The sequence below is a fragment of the Microtus pennsylvanicus genome, chromosome 4 (genome assembly GCF_037038515.1).
Source record: "Microtus pennsylvanicus isolate mMicPen1 chromosome 4, mMicPen1.hap1, whole genome shotgun sequence".
Taxonomy (NCBI): Eukaryota; Metazoa; Chordata; class Mammalia; order Rodentia; family Cricetidae; genus Microtus; species Microtus pennsylvanicus.
Window position 1 is genome coordinate 72,859,389 of NC_134582.1, and position 21,100 is coordinate 72,880,488.

A 21,100-nucleotide genomic window follows, 5' to 3' on the forward strand; every position below is an offset into this window, starting at 1 on the left:
TTCAGCTCTTTATTAAACCATCAGGTGTTTTAGACAGGCAAAGAACCACAGCTTCACATAGTTAAACAAATGCAACATAAACAAAAGCAACACAGCTTAAAATAATATTCCCCAATGGAATTATGTTATTTTTATTTTAAACAGAATCTTGCCATGTACCCCAAAGCAACTTCAAACTAGCAATTCACACTAGCAGGTGACAAGTGTTTGTCGCCACGTCTGGCTTTATTTTCTGTGTTAAATCAATTTTTAGTCCCTTTAAAGGAGAAAAAGAAATACTCTGAAGGACTATGTGAACATGGGTATGTAACAGCAGTTTTGAAGGCAAAATTAATCCTTACATGCCCATAATGGGTACATTCATGGACTTCTGCAGGGTTTCCGTTTACCAAACAACCCTGAAGTAACCTCAAAAGTCAATGCAGAAATGCAAAGTCCGTTACTGTGACACACAAAAGTACAATATAACTCATCGGGTAAAGGGGCGAGCCCCCAATCTGTGGTCTGAACTCAATCCTTTGAACCCACATGGCGGAAGGAGACAACGGATCCCCACAAGTTGTCCTCGGATGACAACACATGCAGCAGCACACACATTATGCACACCCAGAGAGAAATACATAACTGCAATAAATACACTTTTAAAAAGTGAAATATTTCAAATCTCAAGCTAAATCTTTATTGTACAATAAAGACACAATGAAGGGAAATTTAACAAGACATCTACAATAGCAGGCAACCAGTTATCTGGTAACAATCACACACAGATTAAATATTAATCCAGGAACAACAATTTACAAGGAACTAGTGTCATTTTCAAAGATAGAAAGCCAGGGCCATCCTTGCTCCTGCCTATCCTTACAACATCAGTAAGCACATGGCTGCTCCTTGCAGCCAAACTGGCACCCCTCTAAGTAACTCTATTGCCCCATCTGACAAGTGAGGAGTCTGGGGTGTAGAGAGGTTGGGGACCTTGCCTGGGCTCCCCGAGTTGCCTACTAAGCAATAGAGCCAGGGTGTGAAAATCTAGATGTCAGCTTACACCACATACAGTTTGTTCACTGCACCTTACTGTCCACTGGTGACAGTGGACAATGAGCCACAGAACGCTCAGCAAACACAAATGCAAGCAACCGGAGAGTCAGACGCAGCAGAGGCCCTGAAGGAATTGCCACATTTCAACACAGAACAAATGATGTTTCTGACTGCACAATGAAGAAAGAAGGCAAGACAACCACTTAATGCCTTTAAATTAAATTATTTACCGACATTTTCATTACAAAAAATGTACACATCTCTTGGAGCTCTGAATATACTATAAAGAAACATCATTTGCCATTTATGTAATCCTCAAAGATAGATGGTGTGTGTGTGTGTGTGACATGTTTTCTGGATGTTTTAACTCTAAGAATATGAAAATTTACAACATATCTATAAATACCCAAACAGCCTGGAGCTGCCGCTCAGTAGGAAACCCAAATTTAATCCCCAGAACCCGAGTAAAAAAGTTGCACACAGGTCTGCAACTCCAGTGCTGAGGAGGTGAGAACAGGCACATCCTGGGGGTGCTGGACAGCCTAATCTACATGGCAAAGTGAGAAAACCTGCCCCCCCCCCAACCACAAAAAAACCAATGGTGATCAGCATCTAAAAAACCACAGTTGAGGTTATCATCTCGTCCTTACACACACACCCTACTCTCTCTCACACACGCATGGAAGATGAGTGAGCAAACTCATGGGATCACATATGACTACTGTAAAAAAAAAAGCCTGGTATTTGACCACTAATGGTGGCTATTTAAAAACAAACATAAAAATAGAAAGGAAGGAAAGAAAGAAAGAAGGAAGGAAAGAAGGAAAGAAAGAAAGAAAGAAAGAAAGAAAGAAAAAAGAAAGAAAGAAAGAAAGAAGGAAATAAAGGAAGGAGGAAGGAAGGAAGGAAGGATGGATGGATAGATGAATATAGGCTTTGAAGTCATACTATAACCTTGAATTTAAATATTAACTTTGCTTTTAGTTACTGGTAATTTTCACCCAGTCAATTTCATGGAACTAACTTCAGCTATTTTCTCTGTAAAGCAAAACATAATAATTCATAACTCACGACACTATGCATGAACTAAGGAGACAATGAAATGTCAAGTGCTGGGCATAGTTCCTGCTAAAAGACGGTTAACAGTAAATAACATTCCACTCTGTAGCCCCCCATACTGGACAACCTAATCTTTACCAACTACTGAAGCACTGGCAGCACTGGCAGAATAACACGAAGCACTGTATACGCTCCAGAAATAAATGCACTCATTGCACGTGGAAATAAAACAAAAGCACGAGGGGTCAGAACTAAATTCAGCGTAAACAAGAACCCGGCTGTCACCCTTGGAAACAGCCCTAAGCACCGCTGGCCGTGTGGTTACCGTCTGCCCTGAGCGCCACCTTTGCAATCAACTGTCACCAGTGCTTGAAAGCGCGGAGCGCTACGGACGCGGCTATAGTCTACGTGACAGCATTCCACGGGCTCGTCCCACGGGCGCCAGGACGGAGTAATCTCAGGGTTCACCCCTGCTCACCCCAGGGGTCCTCGTGACCCAGAGCAGCTGACTGACAGCCAAGCCGCGGGTTACCTGTCTCAGCCGCCGACGCTGCTGCGGCACTTCCGCAGACTCCAGGTTACTACGGGCTACGGGGCAAACACCGATGGCGTCATCAACGCGCGCCCCGGGCGGCCGCGGTCCTTCCCGAGGGCCGGCCCCTCGGCCGACGACTGCGCAGGCGCAGAACGCCGCGCGCAGCCTCGGTCCCCAGGGTTTGTGATTGGTAAAAGCACGCACGCCTCACTGAATTGCACTTGTATACTTTCTGCTTCTGAGACAGGGTCTCTCTGTGTAGCTCTGGGTGACTTGGAGCTCACTATGTAGACCAGGCTGGCCTCCAACTCAGATATCCGCTTGCCTCTGCCTCCTGAGTGCTGTGGGTAAAGGAGCGCACTTTATTCTTTAGTTCACGCTTCTGCTGCCTGTGATTGCGGTTTACATATTCATCCCACCACAATGTCTCAAATTTGGTCCAATTGTGCGCCAGGCAGGTCTTAAATAAGGTCGCACTATATGCCAGTCAGACACTGTGTTCGCAACTACAGAGGTGGATCTGTTGTGCCTGCCCATGTGGAGATTATCTTTGGTTGAGAAAGTGAGTCAGATACATATGTGTACGCTTCTGTGAGGCTGAGATAAGGGTGTCAAATCCCCCTGGAACTGGAGTGCCAGACAGTTGTGAGCTACCACGTGGTTGCTATACACCAAGCCAGGTCCTGTGCAACAGCAACCAGTGCTCTTAACCGCTGAGGACTGTTGCAGGCCATCAGCTCACTCAGTGTGCTCTTATAGGCAAACCTATGGCAGTAAGACTCCGAGAAACGGAAAGCAGTCAGAGCCACGTTAATATAGCCCATTATTCTCTGAAGAGACTCATTTAACTGGGGAGAGTAAACTTTTAAAGACCTGAGAGAAAAGCAGCAGAAGGATCCAAAGCACCTGGCACAGGCGCCTGCGATACCCTTGAGGAAGTAGGTTGGGGAAGAACACAAGGGGAGACCATCAAGGCTTGAGGGACTGATCCTGCAGGGCCTTCTGGGCCCTTGTAAGAAGCATGGATTCTGTCACCTGAAGAGTGAGCGACAGGACCAGGCTGCTGAGTGTGTGCTGGAAATGAAGGACTCAGAAAGAAGGGTTTGAGGAAAATAGATGTAAGTCAGTGATAATTTGGAACTTGGTGTGGCAGATGGGGAGGAATTAGATAAGCATCTTGGATTTAAAAAAAATGAAGCTATTAAAAGAGACTGATAAATTTTTAGATAAGCAGACTTTCTGGTTATTTGATTACCCAAACCTAGAATTTGGGCTTTCTCATTTCTCTGGCCTTCTCCACTCAGTATGTCTTGAACCTTCTCCATCTTCCCCATTTCTTAACTTGTTCCCTCTTGGGTCTTCTTATGCTACTACTCCCAAGTCTTCAGCAGGTTTCTAATTCTAAGGGAGGAAGCATGTGGAAGAAGCTGTGAAAGTAAGGGGCTCTCTGTCCCTACCCAGCTTTAGTTCATTTTGCCTGCCAAAACACTGGCCCATGGTGCAAGATCCTACCAATCTTAAAAAGAAACAAATATAAAAATATCTGTCTACACAAACTTTCCCAAATCTTTTTAAAAGGATTTTTAAATTATCTTTAAAAATATGTGTTTGTGTGTGTATATCTGTGTGTGGGCAGATGCCTATGAGTCAAAGCGTCCATGGAACCACAGGCATTGGATTCCCCCAGAGCCATCATGAGCTGCCAGATGTTGGTGCTAGGAACCCTCCTAGGTGTTTATTGTCCTAGCGTGATGACAGGAAGCTGGCTACTCTCAAATCTGTCATTCCACCCAAATCCTTTGAAATGTTTCTATTAAAAATATACCTGGCCACGCAAGTACTGGGATAAAAAAAATCCCAGTACTCGCAAGGCAGAGGCAGATGGATCTCTGTGAGTTTGAGACCAGCCTGGTCTACAGAGTGAGTTTCAGGACAGCCAGGGCAGTTACACAGAGAAACCCCGTCTCTAAAAAACAAAACAGCAGAAAACCCACCTGTCCCACTTAGATGATCAGTTGGCATTTGAAAAGTTTACTTTTGAAAATTTATCTTCTACCCCAACTCATGTGTTCTTAGTTAATGTCATTAATTTCTTGCTGGTCACCCAAGCCTGGAACCCCAAATCATCCCAATTCTTGGCCACAGTCAATTGATATTGGTCACATTTGTTCAGCACCTCTTTTCTTATTAACCCTTGCTCTTGCTCAAGTTTTGTGAACTAGTCGGGTGACTTTTCTGCACCTCACTCATAAATCTCACTTATAAAATGAGAGACTTGAACCAGATATTTCTAAAATTGGTTTTACTTGTACACACCAAGCATAACAGAATATTTGCCTGGACTGTTGTAATCGAGGCTATTATGATAGGACAATGAGGAAGCAGAGATTGGATTTTATAGAAATAGTACAAAAATGAAATTTCACACTAGTCAAAACTAGCCCATATTTTTTATAGAATGACAACCTACTGGGGAAAAACTGCTTACCAAAACCATTGAAAATTGGGAAAAGTACAACAACAGACATGGTGAACTGATCATTTATTTTTGATCTGAAAATTGATTTTTAAATATAATACTGACAAAATGTAGTTTAAAAAGTTCAAGCAGAAATGAAAGCCATGCTATTTTCTTAAAACTCAAATGTGAATGCCTATTGTCAGAAACACATATGGCTACAATGTGTTATGCAATGAAAGAATATTGCTAAATTATAACTTCAGTGTAAAATTTGTATGAAGGAAACTGCAACTGATTCTTGAAAAACAGTTTAATAGAGTAGAAAAAGTAAAAAAGACTAAGTATGTTATAAAGTTGATTGTAGTATGAAATTTACATATTGAATTTTTCTCAAGAAAATACTCTTGCCTGGTGAAAATTCTTGGCATATGCACAATCGTATTTAAATAGTTATATTCATTTACCATAAATTAATACCACACAGAGTCAGAGCAACAGGAGTCAGCATCTTGTATACACCAATGCTCCCGAAGTCAGTAGATGTTTAGTTCTAACCTTGTATTTATTTAGTTCTGGTGCAAGGATAGATTTGATCTTAAGGTTTGGAAGAATTAAAGAAGTGTAGTCTGGCTTTTGATGTGAGCTACATTGATGACTAATGTCCCTATTTTATCGGGTCCATGAATTCTCAGCTCCCACTGAGCCCATGTGGCTCAGACTGAGTAATCAAAAGAACTTTCTACGTGTCTCAGCTGGACAAAACCCAATATAGGTATAGATGATGGTGACCGCTGACTGTCTCCTGACATCCAATCTCTTTTCTTCATAGGTTGGAGACAATATATTAATTAATAAAATGTTCTCATTTTAACTGAGTGTATGGGCACCTAGGAGAAGGATTTTTGTCAGCCTCCCTTTCATCTGTCTGTGGCCTTAGAACTAAGCCCTAGGTATATGTAAAAGGTAATATGGCCGGAAGCCATAGCTGTTTGGACAACACATCCCATCACAATCTGACCGGGAGGTGTCATGTTGGCTGCTTCTATAGTAGCCATTTTGGTAATAATTCGAACTTCAGTCTTGTATGAAAACAAGACCCTGGGTGCTAAAGACATTTTTTTCTTTAAAGATTTTAATTGTCGTTTTTAATTGTATTACTGTGCCACACTTTGTGACATAAGACAATAAAAGTGCTCCCAAAGACTTTTGGGTAGGGCCACCTACCAACTTGAAACAATCTGCCCTAGTCCTTTGACCAAGAGAAACCACGGCTGCTTAATTGAAGCCATTTTAGTTAGTTTATTTTTTTTCCTTTCTTCTACCAACTCTAATTCTAACTGGCACAGGGATTAAAGAATAAAAAGAAAAATACACAGGACAAACACTTGCCATTTTCACAGAGCTGAGTGGTACTAAGAAAGATCCTCGTGGAGGGAGAAGCAACTCACAGAAGTCCAGAGACCTTGGGCCTTAAGTTCCAGATCCTCCCGTGGTGCCTCCCAAGTGTTAGGGTTACAAGCCTGTGCCTCCATGCCTGGCTTCCCAAAAAGGCAAACACTCCACTCTTTGTGGTTTCATTCCTTGTCTCCTCCCCCAAAGCTTCTTTCCCTTTAAGACAGAACTGTGATTTTTTTTTTTTACCTTGCTGTTGTAATTGAGAATATTGTGATAAGTTGAGGGGGTGGCTGTGAATTTTATATAAATAGTACAGAAATAACATTAACACCAATTAAAACTGGTCTTTGTTTGTTGGAAAATAAAAATGCACTGAAAAATACCTGCTGTCTAAAACCACTGAAAATTGGGATAATTAAAAAACAAGACATGGTAAAACTGATCATTTATTAAATAATCTAGTTACCTTAGAGAAGATTGGCGCCTCCTCAAACATCAAATGATAAATGGTTTTACATCTAGATCATATATGAAACCCCATTTCCCCCTGGCTTCATCGTCCTGTCCCAGTTGGCCTTATAGTAGAGGAGTCATGTGACACAGTCTAGCCAATGAACTGGAAGGAGAAGGCTGCTAAGGGATTCTGGGAAAGAGGTTTTGTTCTACTAAAACAAGAGTTTTAAATGCATCCTATGGACGTTTGTCCAGGGCATCGTGCTATCTCTTTATTATTTGTGATGCCAGAATGAGAGGAAAGATATCTGGAGGTTCTGGCAGCCCTCTGGGATCCAGGTGGTGAGCATGAGTGTGGAAAGTCAACCAACAAAGGAGGACAGCAGGGAGGCAGCCTGATGCCCCAGCTTCCTGTCCAGGCCCCGGCCCCTTGCATCAGAAAGGCTGTGGTACTGCTGCTGTTCTTTTGTTGCTGTTGATGGTCATACTTTGCACTCAAGGAAGGGGTGGGAGGTCGCCAGGGACCCAAGCAATTCACTCAAGCTCCAGATTCAACGAAGTTTCAAGTGGCAGCCATTTTAACAAGCTTAAGTATGTCCTGTGCCTATGGGATGTTCTTCTGGAGTCCCAGGTGCCCCCTTCAATCAGACTTACCAACTTATAGGTCTTCAGGAAAACCCCACAAAGGTCATAGCCCAGTTGTCTAAGATGGTCCCATTGGGTGCTGGGTTCCCCAAAGTCACTTTTGATATCTGCCAGCTGTACCCCTATGATTCCGTAACCTACTTACTCTGTTTGCGATTTGTTAATCACCGAACTGCACGCTTATGTGTGCCCAAACCAGGCAGTTAGAAAATGAGCATATATAAGTAATAAAACCGAACTGATTTAAAAAAATATTTTTATTATAAAAGTAAGAGAAAAGAGGGCAACATAAACCAGCAGAGAATTTGGTATTGTACTCGAGAACTAATGTATCAGTATTGAGTTAGAGGGCTGAGGAGAGGAAATCACGAGGAAGAGTGTTTGCTGCACAAGCATCAGGACCTCAGTGCAAATCCAGAAGACACAGCAAAAGCCAGGCATGGATATGCAATTGTACTGCTGTAGGGAGGCAAAGATAGAATTGCTGGGGCTTGCTGGCTCCTAGCCCAGCTCCAGGTTCAGGGAAAGATCCTGCTTCAAAGGAATAATGCAGACAGTGATAGAGCAGGACACGGAACCACCACCACTACCTTGGCCGCCAGTCTGGTTAGATGGGAGTAATAGCAGTTCTCAGTGGATTCCCCAGATGCTCATCAGATGCTTTGTCTCTAGCTTGGCTTTTAGTGTGCTCCATTCTTGAAAACAGTCTTCCACAAATGCATGTTCTGCTGTTATGTGGAAACACATGCACTGACTGTGAGGTAAAGACCATTGTTCCTGGGAAGATGGGGCTTATGTAAGGTCCTGTAAAGGGACGTGAGCAAGTTCTTTAAGTTGGATGCCACATTGCAGCTCCACAAATTCCACTGAAAATTAGCAGGGGGCCTATTTATGTCGACTGAAGATGGAGTGAGAAATATGTCAACATATCATTTTCCCAGGCATTTTGATATGTTTTCAAATTCTTGTGTTTAAAGTAAAAAGGCATATTTCATGTTTTCCACTGTTCCCATTAGGTGTCTAGCCAGTTGGTTGAGGACAGTGATTCTTCATCCCTTCAGCCTTGAAGCAGAACAAAACAGGCTAGCTGTCTCCATTGTCTTCACAGGGGCTCCTTGAGTGGTCGCCATGCCCACTTGTAGGGGGATGTTGGTGGCCAGAGGAAGGAGGCAGCAGCAAACTGAAGCAAATGTTCCAGGCCCCCCCCCCGCCCCTTTTAGCTGCACATGGACCTCACTGAGAGGCCATCGTTTCTTAACAAAAGCAGCTTCTCAGTGGCTGTGTCCCTCCTTGCTGATCATCCCAGGTCTTCTCACTCCTTGTCGCTCTGAAAGAACATGATTGGACCACTCTAGCTTGTGAGGTCAAGGGGGCAGGTCACATGCTGAATTTTGACTGCTGAGTCCTCTTCTTTGGACTAGGATGGGAAAATAGAGCTTCCTGCATCTGGCATTTTATCACTAGGGGTGTGACAATCCTCTGCTCAGCAGGCAAATTATCCCATGCTAATCACACGCGATTTCTGGATGATTGGAGACATATTACATGGCCATGGGAAAATGTTGGCCGACGGAGAAGACAAAGATAAATAGCGAATGACAGCACTTGGTCTTCTTACATGCCTGCACCCCGTAAAAGCTTAATTAGAATCTTCGGATTACCCAAAAGAGAGCTCCATGTGAGATGTCCTCTAACTTGGGTGTGTACAGCGCACTATAGCAAAGTGGTTTACACCATGGAGACCTGCTGAGGTAAGTGCCACGGCAGGCTGTTCTTTTTCTCACAAACTTCCGTTTTCTTTAGTTCACTAAAATCTAATTTGGTGAAATAATCTTTGTTCCAGTCCCATGCTTGTACAGGAAACATTTTTTTTTACCTCACCAAGCCATCTCCCCAGTCTGGGAAAACAATTGTTGCTCTCATGTCCTAAGAAGAGTCAGTTAAAGAGAATGATAAACCTTTTCTCTCTATACTAACCTTTCCCCTTTCAGAGGAGAGAGCCCTGCACTAAAGTCACATGTGGAACAGACACCGGAACACTTTTCAACCCTCTGCTTGGCAGTTATTCTAGATTTTAAAACCTCAAATTGTTTATTGCTGCCAGATCAGTTTTAGAAAGCAGAGGGGGGTGGTATAGAGTCACACCGTAGACTTTAAGATTGAACTCTCAATGCGTCTGTGTAACACCTCTCCTATTTTCTGCCACTGTTTTGGGATTCTGTTCAGAGCAAACATTATCATAATTCTGTATTTAGTTCTAGATGGATTAAAACAAGAGCAACATTACCAAACCACTGCATTGACTGGAACACAGGGAAAAGGACTGTGGTCAATACACAGTGTGACATCCTTCACTCTTTCAAAGACAGTATTCAACAAGAGGAATTTTGAGGACCAAACAATATTGTTTCACACTGCTAATGACAAGATTTTGGAACCAACTTTCAATATGATAACCACAACAGACTATTTATTCGTAGTTTGTACTCACTGCTATAGGAATGAATGAGTAGCTTTTTTCTCCATCCCCAAAAGTCTTCAGCTCAGCATCTTCATTCCTTCCTGTATAGATAGTAGGGACCTGGAAACCCATTCCAGGCTCAGAGGTGATGGGTAGTGGGGTGGTAGTGATAGCAGGACAGCTGCGTGGGCCCAAGCAGGGGAAAGAAGAGAATCCTATCCTACAGAGGACTGGCCCTGGTGGTGGAAGGTGAAATTAGTCTTTGAACATTCCCGGAGAGAAAGCACACACACAGGAGCACACACTCATACTAGGAGCTCACCAATTGCAGAGTAGAAAAAAGATGTAATATTAAGGACTTATACCTGATGTTAAAAATATTGGCCTTCTGAAAGCAATGAATTTGGAGCAATCAGCAGAATGAGGCATCTTCTCTATCTAGATTATAAAGCACTATTTTATAAACCAATTAAAAAGCTGACACAATGGTAGCTCATAGATATAGCTTGATTGACACACAGCAGCCTTGTAATGTTAGCAACTACACAGAACAAGTAGACACTCCTATATGTTGAACAAACTGATGCTTACAAAAAAATGCAGCTTATTCACAAGCCCTTATACCTTCTGAAGCTCCTTGGTCCAGAACGGCCACTGGACAGGTAGTAGCAGTTCCCCCAAGTAAACAAAGCAAAGTCCAAAGAGATGAAGAGACATGACCTAACTTCAATGACCTTAATGAAATGACCTTCAACCAGTGATAAATTGTGTTGGGAAGTAGAGAGCCAAACCTCTCACCTGAATGATCCTTAGATGTGAGTTAGAAAGTCTCCCTGGGATCTCCAGCAGGTTTGTACCCCAACTTTCTACAGAGGCAACCTAATCATTTGATTCCCTTGTTGGCTTTATCCTTTCTTCGGTCATATCCCTCACTTGCCATGAATCTTCCTGGCATAAATTATGTCATCATGTATGTTATTTCCACCCAAATCCATGCCTTAGGGTCCTCTTTTGGTGGTAAGGAACACAAATCCCTATTGCTGGTTGGACTTAATGAACATTTAATAGATGTGCAGCCCTATCCCAGTCGCTACAAAGGAATCATTTAGGACATTTTGGGGTCCATTACTTTGAACAAAGGTGGCAACTCCAAAGAGGAAACATGAATAAATGAGAAAAAGCAAAAGATGACAGCTGTGTATATAGGTGGCCCTCGCTGGGGATAAGATAGCACAATGGTGCTTACTTCCTAATATATGACTCTCCCGGGATATTAAATGTGTCTTTCAGGGAAAATAATGTCATACTATTAAGAATTAGTAATACATACTTTCAGATGACATTAGCCTATTAATTCCAGTTCTGTCTTAGTTGAACACAAAATGCTGTTCAGTGTTTAGATGATTTATCAAGATATGAACTGAAGCTTGCCAAATCTCTAGCTGAAGTCATAAATAATTTCAACATCTTTTATTTCACATTTGCTGTTTAAAAGGCCATAACGTTGGCAAATGTATCATTGCTAGACTTTCTGCCTCAAATTATATTTTGAGCACTAAATCTATTTAAAAAGCAGCTTAACTCACAGCTTTCTTTAAAAGCATAGACTGATGTCCACCTGCATCTGTAACTTCTCTGGGCAGAGTAAGGATTCTATACATATTGATGCAAAAATCTTGGCTTCAAGATGGTTTGTCTCTTCCAAAATTCATGTTGAAAATTTGTTACCAGGGTAAGTGTAGAGAGGTGCTTGGAATTTTTGAGGTGTTTTGGGTCTCATTGGGCTCTATATTCTTGAAAGGATTAGTGCTAACTTTTCAGGAATAAGTCACTTCTTGTGGGGAAGTGTTGGTCATCACAAGAGTGGTGCACAGAAGCACAGCTTCCTCTTCTCCCTCGTGCTTTCGCTCCTGACATGTAATCCTTTCTGCTTTTCCACAGGATGAGGCCCTCACCAGATGGCACCTAGGTGCCAGTGTGATGCTCTTAGACTTCCCACCCTCTAGGACAGTGAACCAAGATAAACTTCCTTTACAAATCACCCAAAGGCAAGCCGATTGAGATACATGCCAACTTCCAGAAAGAAGAGTTGACTGAGAATTGATGGAAGACCTTTTCTCTATTCCAGCCCTAGATTTCCACTATTTCTAAGCTCTGTTCAAACAAGTCCCTTAACTGCCATTGGAATCACACTTATATATAATGTATGGACACAAAACTCTAGAGTATGCCACCATTTTTATTATGCTAAAGCACCAGTGTTCTAAGGAAGTGACAGGCAAGCCACAGTTACACAATTAACTTAGCAGAATTCTCTGGTTATTGGCCAAGTTTTGGAGCCACTGATAAGTCGAGGGAAAGTCCTGCCATCCCCAAACCCCACACTACCAAATGTGAGACTATAGGATGTTAGGATCCCTTGAAGAGCCGCTTCACAGAGGGAGACTTTCCTGAAATGACCTGAAACTAGGTCTCCACAGAAGCATAGCATGGAAAGATGTGCTGGGACCAGTAACGAAATCGGTGGTTCTGAGCCAATCTATACAACCTCCTCCAGAAATCCTAGCCATTGCAGGGAAGACAGAGCAGTGGGAAAGAAGAAAGGCAACGGCTGGTCATGGAGATGTTAGAAAGGAGAGGCATGGGGAAACTGCTAGAAGAACCTTCTGTTGGCATTATAGTGAACAGGCTGTTTCATGAAGTCAATTGATCATTGCTCAAGTTTCAAAACAACTGACTGAGAATGGATGACTTCACTGGGTGTTGAAAACCTGTGAAGATGACAACACCCACCAACAAATCATTGCAGGGAAGAAAGGAATGAGCACATTGTCACCACCAACTGGATACACAGTAGCCCAAAGCATGATGAAACATGGCAAGTGTTGAATTATTGTGGACCAAAGAAGATATCAACACATCACTCTATGTACATTATTCTTCCAATGAGCTTTCCTATTGTATTTTTATCCTTCTAACAATGTATCCTTGCTTCTAGTGGAAAACACACACACACACAAACACACACACACACAATATCAGACCAACCTCTCCTGTACTATGGGGCAGTGCCTGGCAGGACTAACCACACTCCTGTCCCTTCCACTCACATGACACCATTCTTGTGAGCCAGCATTTACTTTTAAAAACAAATTGATTATGATTTAGAAGACATACAACAAGTTTCATATGTCCAAAATGTAAAATTATGTATTTTGCAGTGCTTATACCTGTAACATCTGACTGCCACCCTAAAAGCTTTATTCTTGCCCTTCTCATACTTTGTTCCTTCTCGAAGTGACTGAATATTTTTATGTCATGGTAAATTACGTATATACCCAAGAATTTCAGGTCCAAAGATGACTTAATATATAACAGCCCTTGCCACAAAAAACTAGTGATCTGAGTTCAATCATCAGAACCCACATAAAGGTGAAATAAGAGAATTAACTACACAAGTTGTCCTTTGGTTGGCTTCCATATACATGCTGTGAGGTCAGACGTAGGTGGGAGGAGTAGACAGAACAGAATGCTGGGAAGAAGGGAAGTGAGCCTGACGCCATGCCTCTCCTCTCCAGGGCAGCCGCCATGGAGCCAGCCGCCAGGTCAGAAGTGCTGAATCTTTCCCGGTAAGCCTCCACATGGTGGTGCAACACAGATTATTAGAAATGGGTTAATCAAGATGTGAGATTAAGCACTAAGAGGCTAGAACTAACGGGCCAAGCAGCGTTTAAAAGAATGCAGTTTGTGTGTTGTTATTTCGGGGCATAAGCTGGCCAGGTGGCTGGGAGCCAGGCGGCAGGCTCGCAGCCCAGAGCTCCTTGTACACTTCTCTTTGTGACAATGAGACATGTCTGCTTCTTGCAGCTGCAATCTTCTTCAGAGAAGATAATGGACATGGAAGAAACTGCACATGGAGTTTACTTTCTCTGTGGCAAAAAGGAAGCCATCGGGCAAAACATGCCCTTGTCTCAACTGCCTACATGACATTGTCCTAAAGACAAGCAGGACACAGAATATCCTCCCTCACAGAAAAGCCTGTTGAATATGCTAGGCCTGAAGGCTGAAGATGGATGCCCCGATGCCACCAGAAACTCGGTTTGGGTTATTGTACGGGCAGACAGTCGTTTTCTGTCATTGCATGGTTTGGAAGTCGCCTGCTTGTGCCTCCTGCTTACTCAGTTCCTGTTATTTCCTTCTTGGGTCTCTGAGGGAGTTGAGGATTTGATAGCTACAGCTCTAGTTTTCCAGAAAAAGAAAGCAAATTACGATAGAAAATCAATTCGGGAGAAAACTTTGAACCCAAACAGATAGGATAGAGGTGAAATCTTTCTCTGAATTTGTCAAACACAAATGGATGGGGCATTGTTGATGTATTTATTGCCTGTACTTATTGTATATGCTCATATTCGTTATAGCCTTCTCTTTTCTCTTACATAGAAAGTGGGAAAATAGTGACATTTCAATAGTATTTTAATAAATAAAGATTACCTAAAGATCTGAGAGTAAAAGAGTGCCATGGATCAGCCTAATGAGCAGATTTAGAAACACACACCTTTAATCCCAGTAGCCACACCCTAACACACACTCTAATCCCATTGGTGCAGGCCTTTAGTCCCACCCCTAGAGGAGACTATAAAAAGGCGTGGAGACCTCTCTCAGACACAGTCTCATTGTGAGATTCCTGGATTGGCAGCACGGACTAGCACAAAGGAAAGGAAGGAGAGGGTGGGCCGGACAAGCAGAAGTGTCGGTGGACTAGATAGCCACGCGACCAGGAGTGAGCTTCGCATCATACCCTTTAGGCAAGCGCCTAACCCAAGCACCCAGCAAATAAACCCGAGTGGTTCTTGTCAGCTCAGATTCAGCAAACCCGCCCGCAGCGTCCGCGAGAGGAGCCCTGAGGTCCATCTCCTTCGATTCTCAGGACCTGAAGATGGATGCACAGTCAGGGCGAAGTGTGGTGCTAATAAGAACCCCCAAGTTGTCTCTAAATGAGCGCTTTACTAGTCTGGTGGAGAACAAACAGTCCACGCCAGCGACTATTCGGGCTTCGCTGCAGCAGCAGCTGCAAGGCAGCGCCAGAAACAGAAGACTGGCCCAGCAGATGGAGAATAGACCCTCTGTCCGGGCAGCATTAAAACTTAAGCAGCGCCTGGGTAACAAGAGGAACATCCAGGCTCCCTCAGGCCTACCCAGAGGTGACCTGTCCAGGGGAGCAATTGGAGGACGAGGCCTACCCAAAATCCAGGGAGGCTTTCGCCGAGGACGAGGAAGTGAAAGAGGAAGAGGAAGGGGAGGACTACGTGGGGGACTTGCCACCAGAAGCCTGCCAAGGGGCGGGTTGTCATTCCAAGGTCGAAGCCCGCTCCTCCGAGGTGAACAAGACTTTGCTGCCCCACAAATGGACTCAAGAGGTGGTGCTGTTCCAGGTCGTGGAGGTCCTGGGAGAAGGGGCCGAGGGCGTGCAGCTATGGGTCGTGGCGGAATCGGTGGTAGAGGTCTGGCTGTGATAGGTTGGGGAAGAGGGAACTTTGGATGCCGTGGTCGAGGCAGAGGAGGTCGGGGAAGAGGGAACTTTGGATGCCGTGGTCGAGGAAGAGGTGCCCGCACTCGCCCTGCATTGACCAAGGAGCAGCTGGACAAAGAACTGGATGCATACATGTCCAACACTAGAGCACGCCTGGATGCTGAGCTGGATGCCTACATGGCAGAGGCAGATTCTGAAACTGAAGCCTGCCTGCCTGCCTCTTAGACTCTCGGGAAATCACCACAGCTGTGCCTATGAAGAAATAGCCTTGAGCACCCATGAGAAGGACCCTGACTGAGGCCAGGAGGACTCACACCATGGGTTGTGGACTCCCTTGCCACCAGTGGGTGCCTTTCGCCTGTTCTGTTTACCTTTCGATGCTCTGTGAAATAAACCCCATTTTCCCTTGATTCGCCTGAGTTTGTTTTGTTGTTTATCCAGTCACCCAGACTTGGGTTTAAGCAGGAATGCGTTGGCCCTGTGAGGAGAACTTTTTTCCAGTCTCTGCCTCACCTGCTGTATACGCCGATAGTTTAATATTTCTTCTAATCACCTTTATGATCCCAGAAAGAGTTCCCGGAAGCAGCCAGAGTTCTCACTGATGGGAGCTCTCTGGGTTAGAGTTCTACACCTTCCTTAAGAGCTGTGTGCTCACAGCTAAACTGAAGGTGTGTGTGCTATGTTGATGGTGAAGGGGGTAATTTGGAAATGTTGATAGTGCTCCTGAGTCAGGAACGGCGTACACGTTGTAGCCACTTTGATTTAGTCGTTGACATTGCATAGGACATGCTGAGCCGGATGTGTAGAATTTCCACCCTAAAATAACATTTTTTTAACTTATTTGGCCTTTGTGTCATTTCCAAGAGATTTTTTCACATTTAGTGAAAGAGAAGCCATTAGTGGTCGCCAAAGACACTCGGCTAGGAGAAGCTTTACAACCTAACTGCAGACGTGCAGTTACCTATGTCCAGAACCAGTCTTGGTTCAATCTACAAAAATCGCTTTTTTTTTAACCTCTTGAAGGTTTAATTTTAACAATAATTTGTCAGCTGTTCAGTTTCAGCGGAATCCATTTATCTGGCTCGTTATAACAAACTGTTGTCTCATTCAAAAAATTTTATCAGCACCCAATCATTAGGAAGTAGCCTAGAAAACTATGCACATTTCTTCCCTCCACCCAAAAATGGATTATGGATGTTGGTTTTCGTGTAATGTGTTAGTTACAATTTATTATGGATAATGCTTAGGGAAACTCTAAACAAAGCATATTTGGTTAGATCCAAAGTTTTTGTTTTGAAAAACAAAGTCTGGGCGTTGGTGGCAATCAATTTAATCCCTATGCTTGGGAGGCAGAAGCAGGCTGGTCTTAATGAGTTCAAGGTCAGCCTGGTCTACAGAGCAAGTTCCCGGACAGGTTCTATTGCTACTCAGAAACCCTGGCTCAAAAACCAACGACGGTGAAGTAGAAGGAGACAGAGAGAGAGAGAGAGAGAGAGAGAGAGAGAGAGAGAGAGAGAGAGAGAGAGAAAGATAGAGAGAGACAGAGAGAGACAGAGACAGATACAGAGAGAGAGACAGATACAGAGAGAGACAGAGACAGACAGAGAGAGAGACAGAGAGAGAGACAGAGAGAGAGACAGAGAGAGAAGAGAGATAAAATGAAAAAAAATAAAAAAGTTTATTGATCCAGTTTTTAGCACCTATTTGTTTTAAGTGTTTTGCATTGGTTTAGTATTGTATACTGTATACAAATTTTGTATATTGATTCAAACTTGAGGTCAATTTTAGTAAAACATGCTCTACATACATTTCCATGCTTGTGTGAGCTATTGTACCTCTACAGCTCATTTAATATAAATTAATATAACTTTCTAGACTTTGAAAATTCTTATTATCAATTAACTGTTTAATATAATAAAGAAATATAGGTTAGTAGTTAATCACCTAGTACAATTGAACTCATAGTCATACTAGGTATATTTTCAAGATGAAACAAAGATAATTTAGAAGGATAGGTCATTTTCAAACACTTCAGAGATCTCCAGAATATGGCAATTAAAATGTTTTAATAACCTTGGTTGTTCTCTGATGTGTGAAGATCACATGTCTATCTGTTGCTTTCATTGAATAATTAATAAAGAAACTGCTTGGCCTGAAAGGTCAGACGTAGGTGGGAGGAGTAGACAGAACAGAATGCTGGGAAGAAGGGAAGTGAGCCTGACGCCATGCCTCTCCTCTCCAGGGCAGCCGCCATGGAGCCAGCCGCCAGGTCAGACGTGCTGAATCTTTCCCGGTAAGCCTCCACATGGTGGTGCAACACAGATTATTAGAAATGGGTTAATCAAGATGTGAGATTAGGCAATAAGAGGCTAGAACTAACGGGCCAAGCAGCGTTTAAAAGAATGCAGTTTGTGTGTTGTTATTTCGGGGCATAAGCTGGCCAGGCGGCTGGGAGCCAGGCGGCAGGCTCGCAGCCCAGAGCTCCTTGTACACTTCTCTTTGTGACAATGAGACATGTCTGCTTCTTGCAGCTGCAATCTTCTTCTGAGAAGATAATGGACATGGAAGAAACTGCACATGGAGTTTACTTTCTCTGTGGCAAAAAGGAAGCCATCGGGCAAAACATGCCCTTGTCTCAACTGCCTACATGACATTGTCCTAAAGACAAGCAGGACACAGAATATCCTCCCTCACAGAAAAGCCTGTCGAATATGCTAGGCCTGAAGGCTGAAGATGGATGCCCCGATGCCACCAGAAACTCGGTTTGGGTTACTGTACGGGCAGACAGTCGTTTTCTGTCATTGCATGGTTTGGAAGTCGCCTGCTTGTGCCTCCTGCTTACTCAGTTCCTGTTATTTCCTTCTTGGGTCTCTGAGGGAGTTGAGGATTTGATAGCTACAGCTCTAGTTTTCCAGAAAAAGAAAGCAAATTACGATAGAAAATCAATTCGGGAGAAAACTTTGAACCCAAACAGATAGGATAGAGGTGAAATCTTTCTCTGAATTTGTCAAACACAAATGGATGGGGCATTGTTGATGTATTTATTGCCTGTACTTATTGTATATGCTCATATTCGTTATAGCCTTCTCTTTTTCTCTTACATAGAAAGTGGGAAAATAGTGACATTTCAATAGTATTTTAATAAATAAAGATTACCTAAAGATCTGAGAGTAAAAGAGTGCCATGGATCAGCCTAATGAGCAGATTTAGAAACACACACCTTTAATCCCAGTAGCCACACCCTAACACACACTCTAATCCCATTGGTGCAGGCCTTTAGTCCCACCCCTAGAGGAGAATATAAAAAGGCGTGGAGACCTCTCTCAGACACAGTCTCATTGTGAGATTCCTGGATTGGCAGCACGGACTAGCACAAAGGAAAGGAAGGAGAGGGTGGGCCGGACAAGCAGAAGTGTCGGTGGACTAGATAGCCACGCGACCAGGAGTGAGCTTCGCATCATACCCTTTAGGCAAGCGCCTAACCCAAGCACCCAGCAAATAAATCCGAGTGGTTCTTGTCAGCTCAGATTCAGCAAACCCGCCCACAGCGTCCGCGAGAGGAGCCCTGAGGTCCATCTCCTTCGATTCTCAGGACCTGAAGATGGATGCACAGTCAGGGCGAAGTGTGGTGCTAATAAGAACCACCAAGTTGTCTCTAAATGAGCGCTTTACTAGTCTGGTGGAGAACAAACAGTCCACGCCAGCGACTATTCGGGCTTCGCTGCAGCAGCAGCTGCAAGGCAGCGCCAGAAACAGAAGACTGGCCCAGCAGATGGAGAATAGACCCTCTGTCCGGGCAGCATTAAAACTTAAGCAGCGCCTGGGTAACAAGAGGAACATCCAGGCTCCCTCAGGCCTACCCAGAGGTGACCTGTCCAGGGGAGCAATTGGAGGACGAGGCCTACCCAAAATCCAGGGAGGCTTTCGCCGAGGACGAGGAAGTGAAAGAGGAAGAGGAAGGGGAGGACTACGTGGGGGACTTGCCACCAGAAGCCTGCCAAGGGGCGGGTTGTCATTCCAAGGTCGAAGCCCGCTCCTCCGAGGTGAACAAGACTTTGCTGCCCCACAAATGGACTCAAGAGGTGGTGCTGTTCCAGGTCGTGGAGGTCCTGGGAGAAGGGGCCGAGGGCGTGCAGCTATGGGTCGTGGCGGAATCGGTGGTAGAAGTCTGGCTGTGATAGGTTGGGGAAGAGGGAACTTTGGATGCCGTGGTCGAGGCAGAGGAGGTCGGGGAAGAGGGAACTTTGGATGCCGTGGTCGAGGAAGAGGTGCCCGCACTCGCCCTGCATTGACCAAGGAGCAGCTGGACAAAGAACTGGATGCATACATGTCCAACACTAGAGCACGCCTGGATGCTGAGCTGGATGCCTACATGGCAGAGGCAGATTCTGAAACTGAAGCCTGCCTGCCTGCCTCTTAGACTCTCGGGAAATCACCACAGCTGTGCCTATGAAGAAATAGCCTTGAGCACCCATGAGAAGGACCCTGACTGAGGCCGGAAGGACTCACACCATGGGTTGTGGACTCCCTTGCCACCAGTGGGTGCCTTTCGCCTGTTCTGTTTACCTTTCGATGCTCTGTGAAATAAACCCCATTTTCCCTTGATTCGCCTGAGTTTGTTTTGTTGTTTATCCAGTCACCCAGACTTGGGTTTAAGCAGGAATGCGTTGGCCCTGTGAGGAGAACTTTTTTCCAGTCTCTGCCTCACCTGCTGTATACGCCGATAGTTTAATATTTCTTCTAATCACCTTTATGATCCCAGAAAGAGTTCCCAGAAGCAGCCAGAGTTCTCACTGATGGGAGCTCTCTGGGTTAGAGTTCTACACCTTCCTTAAGAGCTGTGTGCTCACAGCTAAACTGAAGGTGTGTGTGCTATGTTGATGGTGAAGGGGGTAATTTGGAAATGTTGATAGTGCTCCTGAGTCAGGAACGGCGTACACGTTGTAGCCACTTTGATTTAGTCTTTGACATTGCATAGGACATGCTGAGCTGGATGTGTAGAATTTCCACCCTAAAATAACATTTTTAACTTATTTGGCCTTTGTGTCATTTCCAAGAGATTTTTTCACATTTAGTGAAACAGAAGCCATTAGTGGTCGCCAAAGACACTCGGCTAGGAGAAGCTTTACAACCTAACTGCAGACGTGCAGTTACCTATGTCCAGAACCAGTCTTGGTTCAATCTACAAAAATCGCTTTTTTTTAACCTCTTGAAGGTTTAATTTTAACAATAATTTGTCAGCTGTTCAGTTTCAGCGGAATCCATTTATCTGGCTCGTTATAACAAACTGTTGTCTCATTCAAAAAATTTATCAGCACCCAATCATTAGGAAGTAGCCTAGAAAACTATGCACATTTCTTCCCTCCACCCAAAAATGGATTATGGATGTTGGTTTTCGTGTAATGTGTTAGTTACAATTTATTATGGATAATGCTTAGGGAAACTCTAAACAAAGCATATTTGGTTAGATCCAAAGTTTTTGTTTTGAAAAACAAAGTCTGGGCGTTGGTGGCAATCAATTGAATC

General features: G+C 43.9%; 1 protein-coding gene and 2 pseudogenes across 7 annotated transcripts in view; 2 read left to right on the plus strand and 1 right to left on the minus strand.

Moving 5' to 3' along the window:
- Aopep (aminopeptidase O (putative)) overlaps nucleotides 1–2,698 on the minus strand; it is a 267,788-nt gene extending 265,090 nt beyond the window's left edge. For 6 of the 7 annotated variants that reach the window (XR_012910341.1, XR_012910343.1, XR_012910342.1 and 3 more), the window contains exon 1: nucleotides 2,627–2,698. The gene's annotated coding sequence lies outside the window, so the exon portion shown is untranslated. The remainder of the gene's footprint in view (nucleotides 1–2,626) is intronic. The other variant, XR_012910345.1, reaches the window with a different exon arrangement.
- A 12,282-nt stretch (nucleotides 2,699–14,980) lies between these two features.
- On the plus strand, nucleotides 14,981–15,799 carry LOC142849010 (chromatin target of PRMT1 protein pseudogene; annotated as a pseudogene).
- Nucleotides 15,800–19,175: 3,376 nt separating this feature from the next.
- Nucleotides 19,176–19,994, plus strand: LOC142849012 (chromatin target of PRMT1 protein pseudogene; annotated as a pseudogene).
- Nucleotides 19,995–21,100: the final 1,106 nt, after the last annotated feature.